Raw genomic sequence first — 12,915 nt, 5'->3', positions numbered from 1 at the left:
TGCTGGCTCCTTATTATTGATGGAGGTTCTCAGGGTCTCCCCCTGGGACTTGCATCTCCTTCTCTGGCCCTGAAGATGGAGGTGCAGAAGGTAGAGGTTGAATGTGTTATTTTCTAGATTTTGTGTCATTTAATTTGGAGAGCGGGACCTCATTTTTGCTTTAAGTCCTGATATCTTACTATTGTCTCGCTATTTGCCTTGTTTCTTTTCCAACTCAACTGCAATAAAAAATTAAGTTAATGGAGCATTCTGGCTACTGGGTCTGCAGATTTTACTACAGAAGTACCTAAGGGTTGAGAGCACTGATTCTGGTGCAAGACTATTTGAGTGTGAATCCTGGCTCAATTACTTGCTATGGGACCTGTGGAAAGTGACTTCACCTTTCAATGCCTCAGTTTCCTCCTCCGTAACATGGGGACTGTGACACCACGGATGAGGCTATTGGAGGGATGGAGTGAGGTGGGCACTGCAAGCCACTGGAGCAACGCGTGGAACAGCTGGGAAAGTGCCAGATCAGGGCACTTGCACACAGGCCAGGCAGTCTACAGCTTCCGCCATAGATGGTCTTTCTTTGGGGGCAGGGGGTAGGCAGAGGGAGATGGTGGCTTAATTAAAAAGCAGTCTGTAATCTCCCGTAGTATGTCCATGAAACAGCAAAGCCAACATGTGCATGCCTCCTGCTCATAACTGTGTCTCATTTTAGCCCTATTACGAGGTATTTGTGCTTTCGGTATAAATTATAAATCTAAACACATGCAGGGTTTGTTTTTCCCCCAAAGCAGATTCCAACCAGCATGAAACCAGCCAACCCAAATAAATTGTGCACTTAAGTCCATTGTTTCCAGCAACATGTAAACTGTTGGGTTGTAGAGAACTGCTTTGAAGAGGGTTCCCCATTAGTGTTCCGAGCATCAGGGTTCAATTTAGGCAGTGCATATTTGAAGAGTTTACTAGAAGTTTGTGGCAAAGAAAGACACGCATGCTCGGGGAGGGGGGCAAAGGGCTCTTATCAAACTGTACAGGATACACTTAGGCGGTGTTGTCATAAAAGCACGAAATAAAGCAATAGCCCTGAACTCAAGGGGACTCGCAGAATTCCTCAGCTGGGGAAGTCATTCTGGGAATGCAAAGATCGCTTTCAATGTTATGTTTGTAAGGAAATGACAGTCACCAAGTGGAGAATGTCAGGTCCTCGGAGAAACCCTGTGGGCACTCACGTGCAGAGAACTATTTACTTAACTGGAGTTGGTTCTGAAAATATTTGACTCTGGAGGGTCCCAAGGGGAGTGTGGAGGGTGTCTGGGATTTTCTCTCAGGTCGGGGCTCGGCCTTTGCTAATCCCCTTAGCTGATAAAGCTCCAGTCTTCGGGGCAGATTCATTCCTCTGCTGAACCAAGGTTTATAGCCCTGGCAGACGCCAGAGCAGGGACCTGTCGTTCTAAAGGTTTCCCCAGCAAAACAGAGCCTTCTTCTATCTGATGAACTGGTAGCTTGTCACAGGAGCAGAGGTGCCTGGAGTGAGGCTGGGTCAAGATGAGTGTGGAGGAGAGGTCTGGGGATGAAGGATCTGGGTATTTATCTCCAGGAAGAACCCAGCAATGTGACATTCTCAGCAGGACTGAGGGTGGACAGAATCGACAGAGGAGGGGAATATTGATGTCACTAGCTGGAGAACGATGGATTTTACCAAGTAGGCTGAGTTTGGGGGTTTGTTCTTTCTGTTAAGTTCACAGGCCCTTTCACCACCCCAGACTTTGTCCCCACCATCTTGTAGGATGCTGGGCATTCATGGTAGCAATGAGTCCAAAAAGCCAGAAGTGAGGCCATCTGGGTCCCAGTCTGGCTTCTCCATGAGAACTGGACAAATGAGGGAATTTAGCCCTTAATTACGGAGCACTTACTCTGCTCTGGGTTACTAAGCATGCAGTGGCACACAGGGCTGTCCTGGTCAGGATGGACCAGGTGGAGAAGAATGAGGAAACAGGCAATCTCAAGGGATGACACAAAGATGATGATGATGATGATAACGGCTATTTAAGAGGAGCCAGGCAAGGTCTGCACACTTTCCACATAATGTCTTGTGCTTGTCAAGTTTAGCAGCATCCATGCGCATCACTTTGGGATCCTGGTAAAATACAGGACCTGGTCTGGGAGGCCTGGGGTCGGATCTGTGACTCCACTAACAAGCTCCAGTCTACTGGTCCCCAGACTGCATGTTAAGCAGGAAGGTATATTTCATCCAATCCTCAGACCATACCACTGAGGCACTATAGGTATTCCCATTTTACAGACAAAAAAAAATGGAGGCCTGGAAAGGATACAGCTGGGACAGATAGGCTAGGACCGGACTCCAGGGTCTGTGAGCTTACACAGCTCTACATGATAAGGCATTGAGGATGGCGCCAAGAGGGGCACCGTGCCCAGAGTAGGGGCTCAGAGAGCTCTGGGAGAATGTGCTTCTTGGTAGGCTGCCAGCAGGTTAAGGGTTAAGGTATTAACCAAGTGAGAGCCAAGCAAGGTGCTGAGAGAAGTCCCAAGGTAGAGAATTCCCAGCTGAGGGGCTAGGGGAACCGGAAGGACAGGCTGTGCACAGTAAGAGCACTCGGGTTGTTTGTTCAGGCGAGGGAGCAAAGCAGGAAAACGGGCAGAGACCAAGGTTCTGCAGGGCATAAAAGCTGCTGCCATTTTGGCTTTACCCTGAGGGCCTGAGAAGGAAGGTTCTCTGGAAAGATCACATAACCTTTCTGTTTACTCATCCTTCCCTGGTGACACCCTTCCTTGGGACATTCCCTTCATTCTCAAAGGTGCTGCCCCACCCAGCACTTACTATCTGGCCTGAAATGAGAATTTGGCACTGTGGGTCTCTGTTTACCCATCTGTCTCCTGCTAGAACATTTCCTCCTTATTCATCTCCATCCCCGAAATGCCCAGCCTGGCCTGTGGGGTGACAGCACCTGCCTTGCTTACACCATGAGGATGCTGTGAGGGGAGCCTGGGTGGAGATGGTAAAAGAGTTTGAAAGTACTGGATATGCTGTACCATTTAGAAGGTGTGTGCTCGTGGAAGCTGGGGCTCGTGGAAGTGGGTTCTGGGGCTATGGGTAGTGAGATCTCCCTGCCAGACCACCTCTTTGCCTAGTGTCCCCCAAATGCCAGTAACTCAGGCACCACTGTGACAACTCTGGCCATATTCATCCCCAAGGGCTCTCCTATACTTAAGATTTTTCTGTAAACTGATTTACTTTTCCCCCCGACTTAACTGTAAGAACTCTCAAACCTGCAAAGAAGTTGAGTGAAGAGCATCAAGAACACCCATATGTCCCTCCCCTAGATCCACCAATTGTCAACATTTTTGCCACAATTGGCTTTCTCCATTTCTCTCCGGATCTACATGTTAAAAAACAGCATGGGCCTATTTTTATCTGAGTTCATTACAAATATTTAAATAAACTTTAAAATTTAGTCTCATTTTAGATTTACAAAAAACCTGCAAAGAAAGTACAGGGAACTCTTCTGTACCCTGCCCCTGACTTCCAGCCATCGTTGACATCCTATGTTACTATGGTACATCTGCCATGATCAATGAACCACTATGAATATGTTATTGTTAACTCTACTCCATGTCCTATTAGGATTTTATTCATTCTCCCCTTATCTGGTGGACTTACTTTTAAACTTTAAAATATTAAGAACAGGAAAGTATCAATGGAAAAACCATCATCACTTGCCAGACACCGTCATAGCTAGACACTGTTGGTTGCTGAATGATTGAAGCCTGAGGCCTGCTTTCTCTTTGTTAAACAGATTAGTAAATGCTGTAAAGGTGGTCAAATCAGATGGGTATAAAGCTGAGACTTCCTCACAGGCCAAATGGGATTGAAAGAGCAGTGCATCGGGAATATGAGGGCTTTCCACCGGAAGGTTCAGCATTGTGTTGGGCCCAGTCTGTGCAGCTCCTAAAGTCGCCTTGGGCACTGACCCTGTGTAAACTCTGGGCACGGTCTCTCTCTGCCACATGTTCTGACAACTGGACACCCCACATCTGAGACAGCGTGGCTCCAAACCTGGAGCTTCCTTCCACGCTGGAGGACGTCACTTGTCTTCTCGCTCCCCTAGCTCAGTTCCGGAAGCCAACAGGCATGCAACATGTGAAGAATCCCATCAATAGCACAGGAGGGGCACCTTGCATGGAACACAAGGTTGAGTGCCCATTGTGTCTCTTGTGTCATCAGTGATGGGGGAGCAGACAATCTAAACTGTTCAGTAAGCCCTTTCTCTCTGTGAGGCCTGAACTTGTTCATACTCAACCCTGGCAAGCATTTCAAAATGGTTTTCATGTTTTAAGTTAGAGTAGGTGACACGGTTTCCTGAAATCAAGTCAGCACTTTTTAAAACTTTCCTTTCTGATATGTATCTACTGTCCTCATTTCCAGGAGACCTAAGCTCCCGACAGAGTCACCAGGACCACTCTCCTGCTCTTGAGGGATTTCATTCTGTGACAAGTCCCTGCTGGCTCAGGGGTCCCACATCTGAGTGGAGGTGATCACACTTGAGTGTCTGTAGAATTTCTGGGTTTTCCCTTCAGCATGACTGTTGATTTCTCAGTGGACATATTGTAGAATTCTTTGAATTAGTCTAAGCAGGTGCATGCTTGGATGAAAGTTTCTCCACACCTGGGTGCAGAGGAGGAAGCTGCTTAGGACACAGGCAATAGATGAATCCATTTTCATTTTTCAAAATGAAACTGTTACAGGGAAGAGCACCATCCTTAAACTGTTTTGCCCTTCTTCCCAGAGGTAATGGCCCAGTTTGGTTTAAATCCTTTAAGACTTTTCAGGCTTGATACATGTGTCCATAGTATCTCATTCTTTTTGTGTGTACGAAGCAGGGGGTGGGGGGTTTACACAGTCAGGATTATGCCAAATGTATCATCCTGACCCCCTTTTCACTCAGTAATATGTCTTGGGAGACTGACTTCTTCTTCTTCTTTTTTTTTTGGAGACTGACTTCTCTTGTTACCTACCAACTTAGCTCATTCTTGTTAAGCTGCTGTCCACTGAGCCACAGCATGACTCTTCCGCATTCTGTGTGATTGTTTTTTGATGGATGTTTACATTATTTTCAATTGTTTCCTATGATAAACTTTTTTTTTTTTTTTTTTAAGCAGACCTGTATGTGCAAGCCTCCTTGGGCACAGGCATAAGTTATGTTCTGGGTGGCGGGCATATATACTCATTTCTGGTTTTCAAAGGTTTTGCCAAATTACCCTTCAGAGTATACACATACACATACACATACTCTGTGTGTTTGTGGGGAGGAGTGTCAGTTACTATTCTTTGGGGCTGCTTATTTCTGGTTTCTTGTCTCCAGTGGCTGTAGGGTGGAAGGGAGCCAAGGAGAGGGAGAGAGAAATTCATCTTTAGATGTTACAGGCTGGTTGGTTCCATGGAGCCAGGCCTCTCTACGGTGGTGGTCAATGAGGGCTTTGTTCGTGGGTCCATCCCTGAGCAGAATCTGAAAGCTGCTGTGCCAAGGTGACGAAGGGAGCCCTTCATGTGTCATGCCTAGGCCCCACCCCCTGACTGAGACACATCAAGTCTGTAGGAGTCATACATACAAATGTAGCAGGGGCAGCGGGGGTTGGGGGAAGAGCCTGAAAAAATTAGGTTGGAAATCAAGGAAAAAAGGCAGTAAAAAAAGCTGAACACTAACTCTAAAGACGTAAAGGGAAGATGCCAAGCTAATTCACATCCCAAGAGAAGTGGGAGGTGCAGAGGGGACGATGGGGCTGAAGGAAACCAGGACCACAGGATGGGGTGTGTGGAGCATCAGATCCAGGCAGACAGAGGGGGACACATTGGGGAGAGGGAAGAAAGGAGGAGGAGGAGGAGGAGTGAGGAGAGGACATGAAAGTGGCAAGGTAAGAAGAGGCGGAGGCAGAGGAGAGAGGGCGAGGCTGTGTCCCTGTCTGTTTGTGATTAGCACACAGCCCGGCGCAGAATGGAGTAAACAGAAACTTCCAGGCGTCCCCACACCCCCCTCTGAGGCGAAGCAGAAATCAGATGCTCCGTGATTAATCGTAGAGAGTTCAGGACACAACCACAAGCGCTGTGCGGACTTGAAATTAGCTGCCTTTTCCCGTCCCATTGCCAAGATGGGAGTGGGGGGTGGGACGTGAAGCGGTGGGGGCCCCGCCTGCTGGGGGCCAGCATGGAACTCTCCCTGGCAGAGCTCAGTGACACTGACGGGCAATCGGCCGCGGCCAGAGCAGCAGGCAGCATCCGGGGAGAGCAACGGGCCGGCCGGCGGGGGGCCCCAAGCAGGCTTCCTGGAACCCCGGCTCCACAGCTGCCTGCGCCCTGACACAGGCCAGATAACAGCCGGGTTGCGCTATCAGAGCCCGGCAGTGCGCTGTCCCCGCCCGTCCCTCGGCTCCGCAAGGAAGACTGGGGGACAGTGGGCTCCTTGGAAGCAACCTCCGGAGAGAGTGGCTAGTCGGGAAGGGCTTCCCGGAGTCTGAGCTCAACTCTTGCAGTGGATGGGAGTCGACGCTCACCTCGGCGCCAGAGAAAGCCAGGCTGCCTGCAGGAGGACGTGTGACCCAGCCTGAATGCCCATACCTACTAGATGGTGAGTGAGGCTGGCGTGTGGACCAGACGCTAGAGGGAGGTGAGGGGTGAGGAGGACAGCACTTGCTCACGCTCTACTCTGGAACTCCACCAGAGAAGGGAGCCTGAGAGGAGGCAGGATGGGCTTGCTGTGTGGCTTTGGGCAAGTTCTCTCCCCTTCCTGGGCCTCCATCTGTCCATCTCTGAAATTGAGTGGTTGGAATAGTTAATCTTTAAGGAGCTTTTACTATGACTGTGTTTCTTGAGTACCTGCCATATGCCAGGCACTGTGCTAGGCATTTATGAAGCTCTGATAGCTCATGGATACCCACAAGCCTCCCATGGGGCAAGTATTATTACCCTCCTGGTACACTGAACAGAGGCTCAGAGAAGTCAAGTAACTTGCCCAAGGTCACACAGCTGACCAGTAGCAGAGGTCAGCATCAGATCTTGGTCTTTCTGACTTGACTTGCACTGAATTCTCCACTTCCAGTAGTCTGTATTCTGTTCTATGATTCTGTGATCTCCCCATGAATGAGGGGTCCAGGAGGAGAGAGTGTCAAAGGGAGGATTACCTGTAGGAGGCAGGTAGAGAGGTCAGGACAGAGGCAGCCCCGGGTGAGCAGCCTTTACCTCTGGACCGGTGGGGGCACGCATCGTGGGCAGGGGCTCCCGACTGGAAAGAAGAGTGCCCGATGCTGTGTGTTGTGTGGGCCACGCTGCTATAGGAGGCTCCTGGAGGTGGGAGAAGAGGGTTAACATCAGGCAGGGGTGGAGAAAGCTGGGCGTGGGACGAGTGGCACATGCCTCCACTAGGTTTTGTTCCAATTTTATTTTGCTTTTCCAAAAATCTGTTTCAAATCATTTTGGGCCCCCACTGCTCCTCTGGACGAAACAGAATTGTGAAACACATACAGAGCTTTCCACACACCTCCCTTGGGAGGGATCACGTATTAATATTATCAGAGGCTATTTACATATACATCCCCACAGCTGTGGCAGCAGCAGCCAGAGAGATATGATGCAGATCAAGTCAGTGAGTGTCTCCCTAGCACTAAGGAGGAGGATGCCCATTACATCCAAGAGCCTGAGAAAATGAGAGCAGGGCAAGGCAGGTGGGAAATCTCTTGGGGCCAGGCATCTGGGCAGAGTTGGAGATCCCAGCACCCAGATGCAGCCTCCTCTTTTTTCTCCTCTTGGAAAATTCTACCCTGCAGCAGCTCTGTTCTGACTCAGACCTCCCTTCCTTTTGGGGATTGACTCAGGCCCTCTGCCTTGGGCTCAAGTAGAGACCTTGAGTGGGGGTCCCGGGCAATACCCCCAGTCCCAGGCACACCAGGATGACTGGTCATCCCACTCACTTCTGTTCTTGATTTTTCTTGTAACCTTGAACAAGACACCTCCCCTCTTTAGGCCTCTGTTTCCTCATCTATAAAACGAAGGGATTATTTTAGGAAATCTCTCAAATCTCTTTGCAACTCTAAAATTCTGTGAGTCTGGTTGGAGGGCACTTAAGTTCTCAACAAGCTGACAGAAGATGAAGGTCTCCCACAAGCCTGCCCCCAGGGAGGGTGCTGGAGGAGGTGGCAGGAAGGTAGGCTTGAAGAAGGGACTGATGACCTGCAGTGCCTTGTTACGGACACTGCGAGCTGAATGGATTGCCTTCATGGGGAGTGACTGAACCCAGATGCGTGCTGGCTGTAAGCCCTTACCTTCTCTGCATCAGCTCAGCACTGCTCCAGGGTCCCCCAGTTCTCTCTAAGGAGCAGCAAAGGGGTGTCCCACATGTGCCCCCAAACTGGGCTCTTGCCCTGCTTGTCCTCCCTTGCAACTCAAAGCCCCCGCCCTTTCAGTGCCCGAGCTGCTCTGGGTTCTGGGTAGAGGGAGGGACTAACTTCCTCCCCACCTTGTGACCCTCTTGGCCACGTGGTCCCTACACAGTGGTGTGCTGGAGCCAGCTTGTACCAGCTCTTGAAAGCCAATGGTCAGATTTTCAGAAATTTGGTGAACTGTTGCTACACAGAGAAACTATTAAAAATTAAATTTCACAGACCTGCAATTAAATAAATGGTGTTATAAAGGTAACAAGTACTCACTGCTCATCACTTTCCATGTCTGAAAGGACATTTGCTGCTCTGTGGGCTCCTGAGGTTACTTTCGTCCGCATTGTCTGTCTGGTGGAAGCTCTGGCAGTGAGCTGTTAAACATCTCTTCCCAAGTCCGCATATAGTGGCTTCAGGTTGGTGGCCTGAGAAATCGGCCACAATGGGAGTCGTTACACCGTGGGAACTGGTAATGGTCCAACTCAGGGCTCAGTTTAATGTTGTGCTGATCATCTAAATTGAAGGAAGGAGACAGGAAAAGTTAATGATGCAGAGAGAGTGCCATCTCGCCTCTGTGGCTGTTACATTGTCAATAGCACCAAAATGAAGGCACTTGCTCACTTCATGGATACACTTCATTGTATCACTTTTGTCTGACTCCTTAAACCAAAGAAAATACCAACCAGCCTTGAACTACCCTCACTCATCACTTGGAAGTGTAGTGTAGGCTGACTACAGACACAAAGGTTGGGGGCAAAAATCAACAAACCCCTTCTGTGTGACTCAGTTGAATATATGAAACTTAGAAAAGGGGGTACTGCAAATTTTATTTTTATTTGTAAACCATGTGATGCACATTCTTTATTTCAGTACCATCCATAATAAACCTAAGTGTGGGGGCAGCCCCGGTGGCTCAGCGGTTTAGCGCCGCCTTCAGCCCAAGGCATGATCCTGGAGACCTGGGATCGAGTCTCACGTCAGGCTCCCTTCCCTGCATGAAGCCTGCTTCTCCCTCTGCCTGCGACTCTGCCTCTTTCTCTCTCAATGTGTCTCTCATGAATAAAATAAAATCTAAAAAAAAAAAAAAAACCTAGGTGTGTGTCTATGTGTATGTGCACATGTGTATGTGCATAGATTTGTTTATGTACACACCGTGTGCACATGCATGCACACATGCACACACAGAATGTTATCTTCCCTGGAGCACCAATTGCTAGCCTTTACCAGCATACTACTGGCCCCACAGCACCTATGCTTGTGCCCAGGGTCTCAGAAATCCTGGCATGGACCATCCTCAGCCCTTACCCAAAGGGAGTCAAACTCCAGGCACAGCCTGGACACAAATACCTCAGCTTCCTCCTCTTGCCTAAAATGTACCAACAGCCCAACTCCTTACTCCTGTTCTGAGCATTGGAAGGGAAGCAGAGACTGGGTTGGGTAGGCGGTGTCGTCTGCACAGGCCACATCTGGGACCCAGCGCAGGCGGCGGCGGCCCTGGGCTCCTCACTGCATTCACTGGCTCTGCGTGTAGGGGCATTGCTGGCGATCCATCAGGGGCAGCTCCCTGTTAATTCCATCTGCTTACAGGCTTGCTCCCGCCGTACTTCATTTTCATGTGCAAAGCATGATTCTCTAATAGAAACGGCATCTTGGAACAAGTAGAAGGAACAGCTAAGCCAAACCTATAGGAAAGTTAAGACAACTTTCTATTTTTAGAAACCCTGGGAGCCAGGTGGGCCCTTTCCAGTTCTCCCAAGCCAGCGAGCAGGAGAGGAAAGTATTTCTCATTCCTGAGTTCCGTCTCTTACAGTCGAGGCCGAGGAGGAGGCCCAGGTGGGGACGCTGGCTAAGAGAAGCTCAGCTATGATGGCAAGAGTGGAGCCAGGCTCACAGCAATTTTCAAAATAATTTAAAATGGGTTTTATAATTATTTTATTCTGTGCACTTGGAAGGGCAATCCTGAGTTTTGGTGTCAGTGGCTCCCACTCTAGGCAGCCACGTTAAGTCAGGTGTCTATTCTTCCAGACTATTCATTCACTCATTTTCACACCTTCCTTTTATGTAATTTTAATTTTTTTAAAATATTTTATTTATTCATTCATGATAGACATAGAGAGAGAAAGAGGCAGAGACACAGGCAGAGGGAGAAGCGGGCTCCATGGAAGGAGCCCGACGTGGGACTCGATCCCGGGACTCCAGGATTGCGCCCTGGGCCAAAGGCAGGTGCTAAACCGGTGAGCCACCCAGGGATCCCCGTAATTTTAATTTTCAAAACTGGGATTACTCTATACATCCTATACATTTTATTCTGCATCTTCCTGTTTCCACTTGACAATATATCCTGGGTGTTCATCTGCATGGAGACCTAAAACATTCCTTTCAATGCCTGCCTATCAGAAATCCCAGGAGGCTGGAAGAAGGGACCTATTTTGGTAACCATATCTCTACTTTCTAACCAGGTCTCAAACTTTTCTGACCCCGAAACATACAGGTAGAACCCAGCTGCTTCCACTTTTCAGTAAAAAGAAATTCTATTGGCTTTCCCTTCAACCTGTATCTGGAAGCTGACGGCTTCCTGTCACCTCCCCTGCCTTCAGCCTGGTCCAATAGGCCATTTCTCTCTGGGCTATTATAGTTGTCTCTCCACTGGTGTCTGCTTCTCTTTTGTCTCTGACAGTCTGTTCTCTATCTGTAGCCAGCAGGGTCCTGTTAAAATAAAATCAGATCCTGTCCTACCTCTGTTCAGAAGACTCTCCTGCCCTCAGTCCTGGGCCCACCTCATCCAGAGGCCAAGTCCTGACCATGCCTGTAAGGCCTTGTAGGTCTTGGACCTCATCTCCCCTGCTCTCCCCCTTGCCACACTGACTGTTCTCAATTGTGCCAGGCACAGTCCTGCCTCAGGACCTTTGTACTTGCTTTCCTCTCTGCCTGGGACACTCATTCTCCAGATCTCCACACAGCTCCTCCTTTACCACTTACCACCATCGAGCATAGTATATATTTTTATTTTCTTAGATGTCCCCTACTGGCATAGGAGTTTCCTGAGGGTACAGATTTTTTTTTTTTTTTTGGCCTTTTTTGTGCAGTGTTATATTCCATAGTAGGCACCCAATAAACTTGTGGAAATACCTGCTTTGCTATGTTGAGTGACAAGACCTTCTGGGAGAACCAGGAATTAGGGTCTCCAGGAATGTGGCTAGAGAGCCACATACTACATTTCACTTTTGAATACCACATTTTAATAGCCTCTGTCAACTCACACTGTGGCTGTTAATTTGCATAACAATCAGAGTCACTGTAGCCATACATCATCAGATGCACTGTCAAACAACCCAGGCACAGATTCTGGACTCCTCACATGGCTCCTGCACTCACCTGTCTCATCTGTCTCAGGCTTTGAGGGCCCTGTAAACAACATCATCTCCCACATCTGATTTCAGATACACTGGGAGTCAGAGAGGTTATGGGGACTTTGTTTTTTTTTTAAGATTTTATTTATTCATGAGAGATGCAGAGAGAGAGAGGCAGAGACACAGGCAGAGGGAGAAGCAGGCTCCATGCAGGGAGCCAGATGTGGGACTCGATCCTGGGACTCCAGGATCACGCCCTGGGTTGAAGGCAGACACTCAACCACTGAGCTACCCAGGCATCCTGGGGACTCTGCTATAGGATTCTGTTGTAGCCAGGTGGCTGCTACTGTGTTGTCCCTTGAACTGAACCTGCCACCCCCGCTCCACCTGTTCCTCTGAGGAGAATGCCCAGCACTGCCTTCCAAATGAGTAAGGGAAGAAGACCCTAGAGATGGGAGCATGTGGAGGAGGGCATACATGTGCTCTCCAAATGCACCACTGGATGCCCCCTTCCCCTTCACCAGGGACCAGACAGTCCTATGCCTGATTAATAGCAGACGGAATGGCCAAAGGCCTTGTGCACTTGCCCGGAAACCTCTATTATATCCCTGGTCCCCAAATCCTAGTCAAGAAAGCCTTCCTCCATACTCAAAAAATCAATCTTAGGTGGAAATGAATGAATCATCACCTCTTTAGGACACAGTGAAAGAGGCTCCTGAACTGCCCTGCCCTATTCACCCTTCCACCCAGCAGTCTAATTATATTTATAAAATAAAACCCCCCATATAGCCACCACCCAGTCTGGGAACTAGAACTTTGACAACAATCTATACCTACTTACATGTTCTTTCCCACCATAGTAGCTAAGATCTTGAATTTTGCGTTAATCTTTTTATGGCTTTTTATTTATTCTTAGGTTTTTTTTGAGGGGGGGAGGGGATAGGGAGAGAGAATATCAAGTGAGCTCCATGCACAGCACAGAGCCTGACACCGGGCTCTATCCCCGGACCCTGAGATCATGACCTGAGACAGAATCAAGAGCTGGATGCTTAACCGATGTGAGCCTTTACATGGCTTTTTAAAAAACCGTGGTAAAAGATACATAAAACTTACCATTTTACCCATTTTTCAAGTA

General features: G+C 48.7%; 1 protein-coding gene and 1 long non-coding RNA gene across 9 annotated transcripts in view; one reads left to right on the top strand and one right to left on the bottom strand.

Annotated features, from left to right (window-relative positions):
• LOC144298518 (uncharacterized) overlaps positions 1 to 12,915 on the bottom strand; it is a 41,435-nt gene that overhangs the window by 20,389 nt on the left and 8,131 nt on the right. Inside the window, exons 2-4 of one of the 2 annotated variants that reach the window (XR_013365451.1) lie at positions 8,704 to 8,943; positions 7,969 to 8,036; positions 7,183 to 7,342 (exon numbers count right to left, since the gene is read on the bottom strand). This is a non-coding gene — a long non-coding RNA (uncharacterized LOC144298518). The remainder of the gene's footprint in view (positions 1 to 7,182; positions 7,343 to 7,968; positions 8,037 to 8,703; positions 8,944 to 12,915) is intronic. The other variant, XR_013365450.1, reaches the window with a different exon arrangement.
• The window catches only part of RIPOR3 (RIPOR family member 3), a 75,662-nt gene continuing 68,637 nt past the window's right edge, over positions 5,891 to 12,915 (top strand). For 3 of the 7 annotated variants that reach the window (XM_077873562.1, XM_077873563.1, XM_077873561.1), the window contains exon 1: positions 5,891 to 6,629. The gene's annotated coding sequence lies outside the window, so the exon portion shown is untranslated. The remainder of the gene's footprint in view (positions 6,630 to 12,915) is intronic. The other 4 variants (XM_077873565.1, XM_077873566.1, XM_077873564.1 and 1 more) reach the window with 2 other exon arrangements.

Source organism: Canis aureus, chromosome 26 (genome assembly GCF_053574225.1).
Source record: "Canis aureus isolate CA01 chromosome 26, VMU_Caureus_v.1.0, whole genome shotgun sequence".
In the NCBI taxonomy this organism is placed as follows: domain Eukaryota; kingdom Metazoa; phylum Chordata; class Mammalia; order Carnivora; family Canidae; genus Canis; species Canis aureus.
This window is presented reverse-complemented; position numbering and strand designations above follow the sequence as displayed.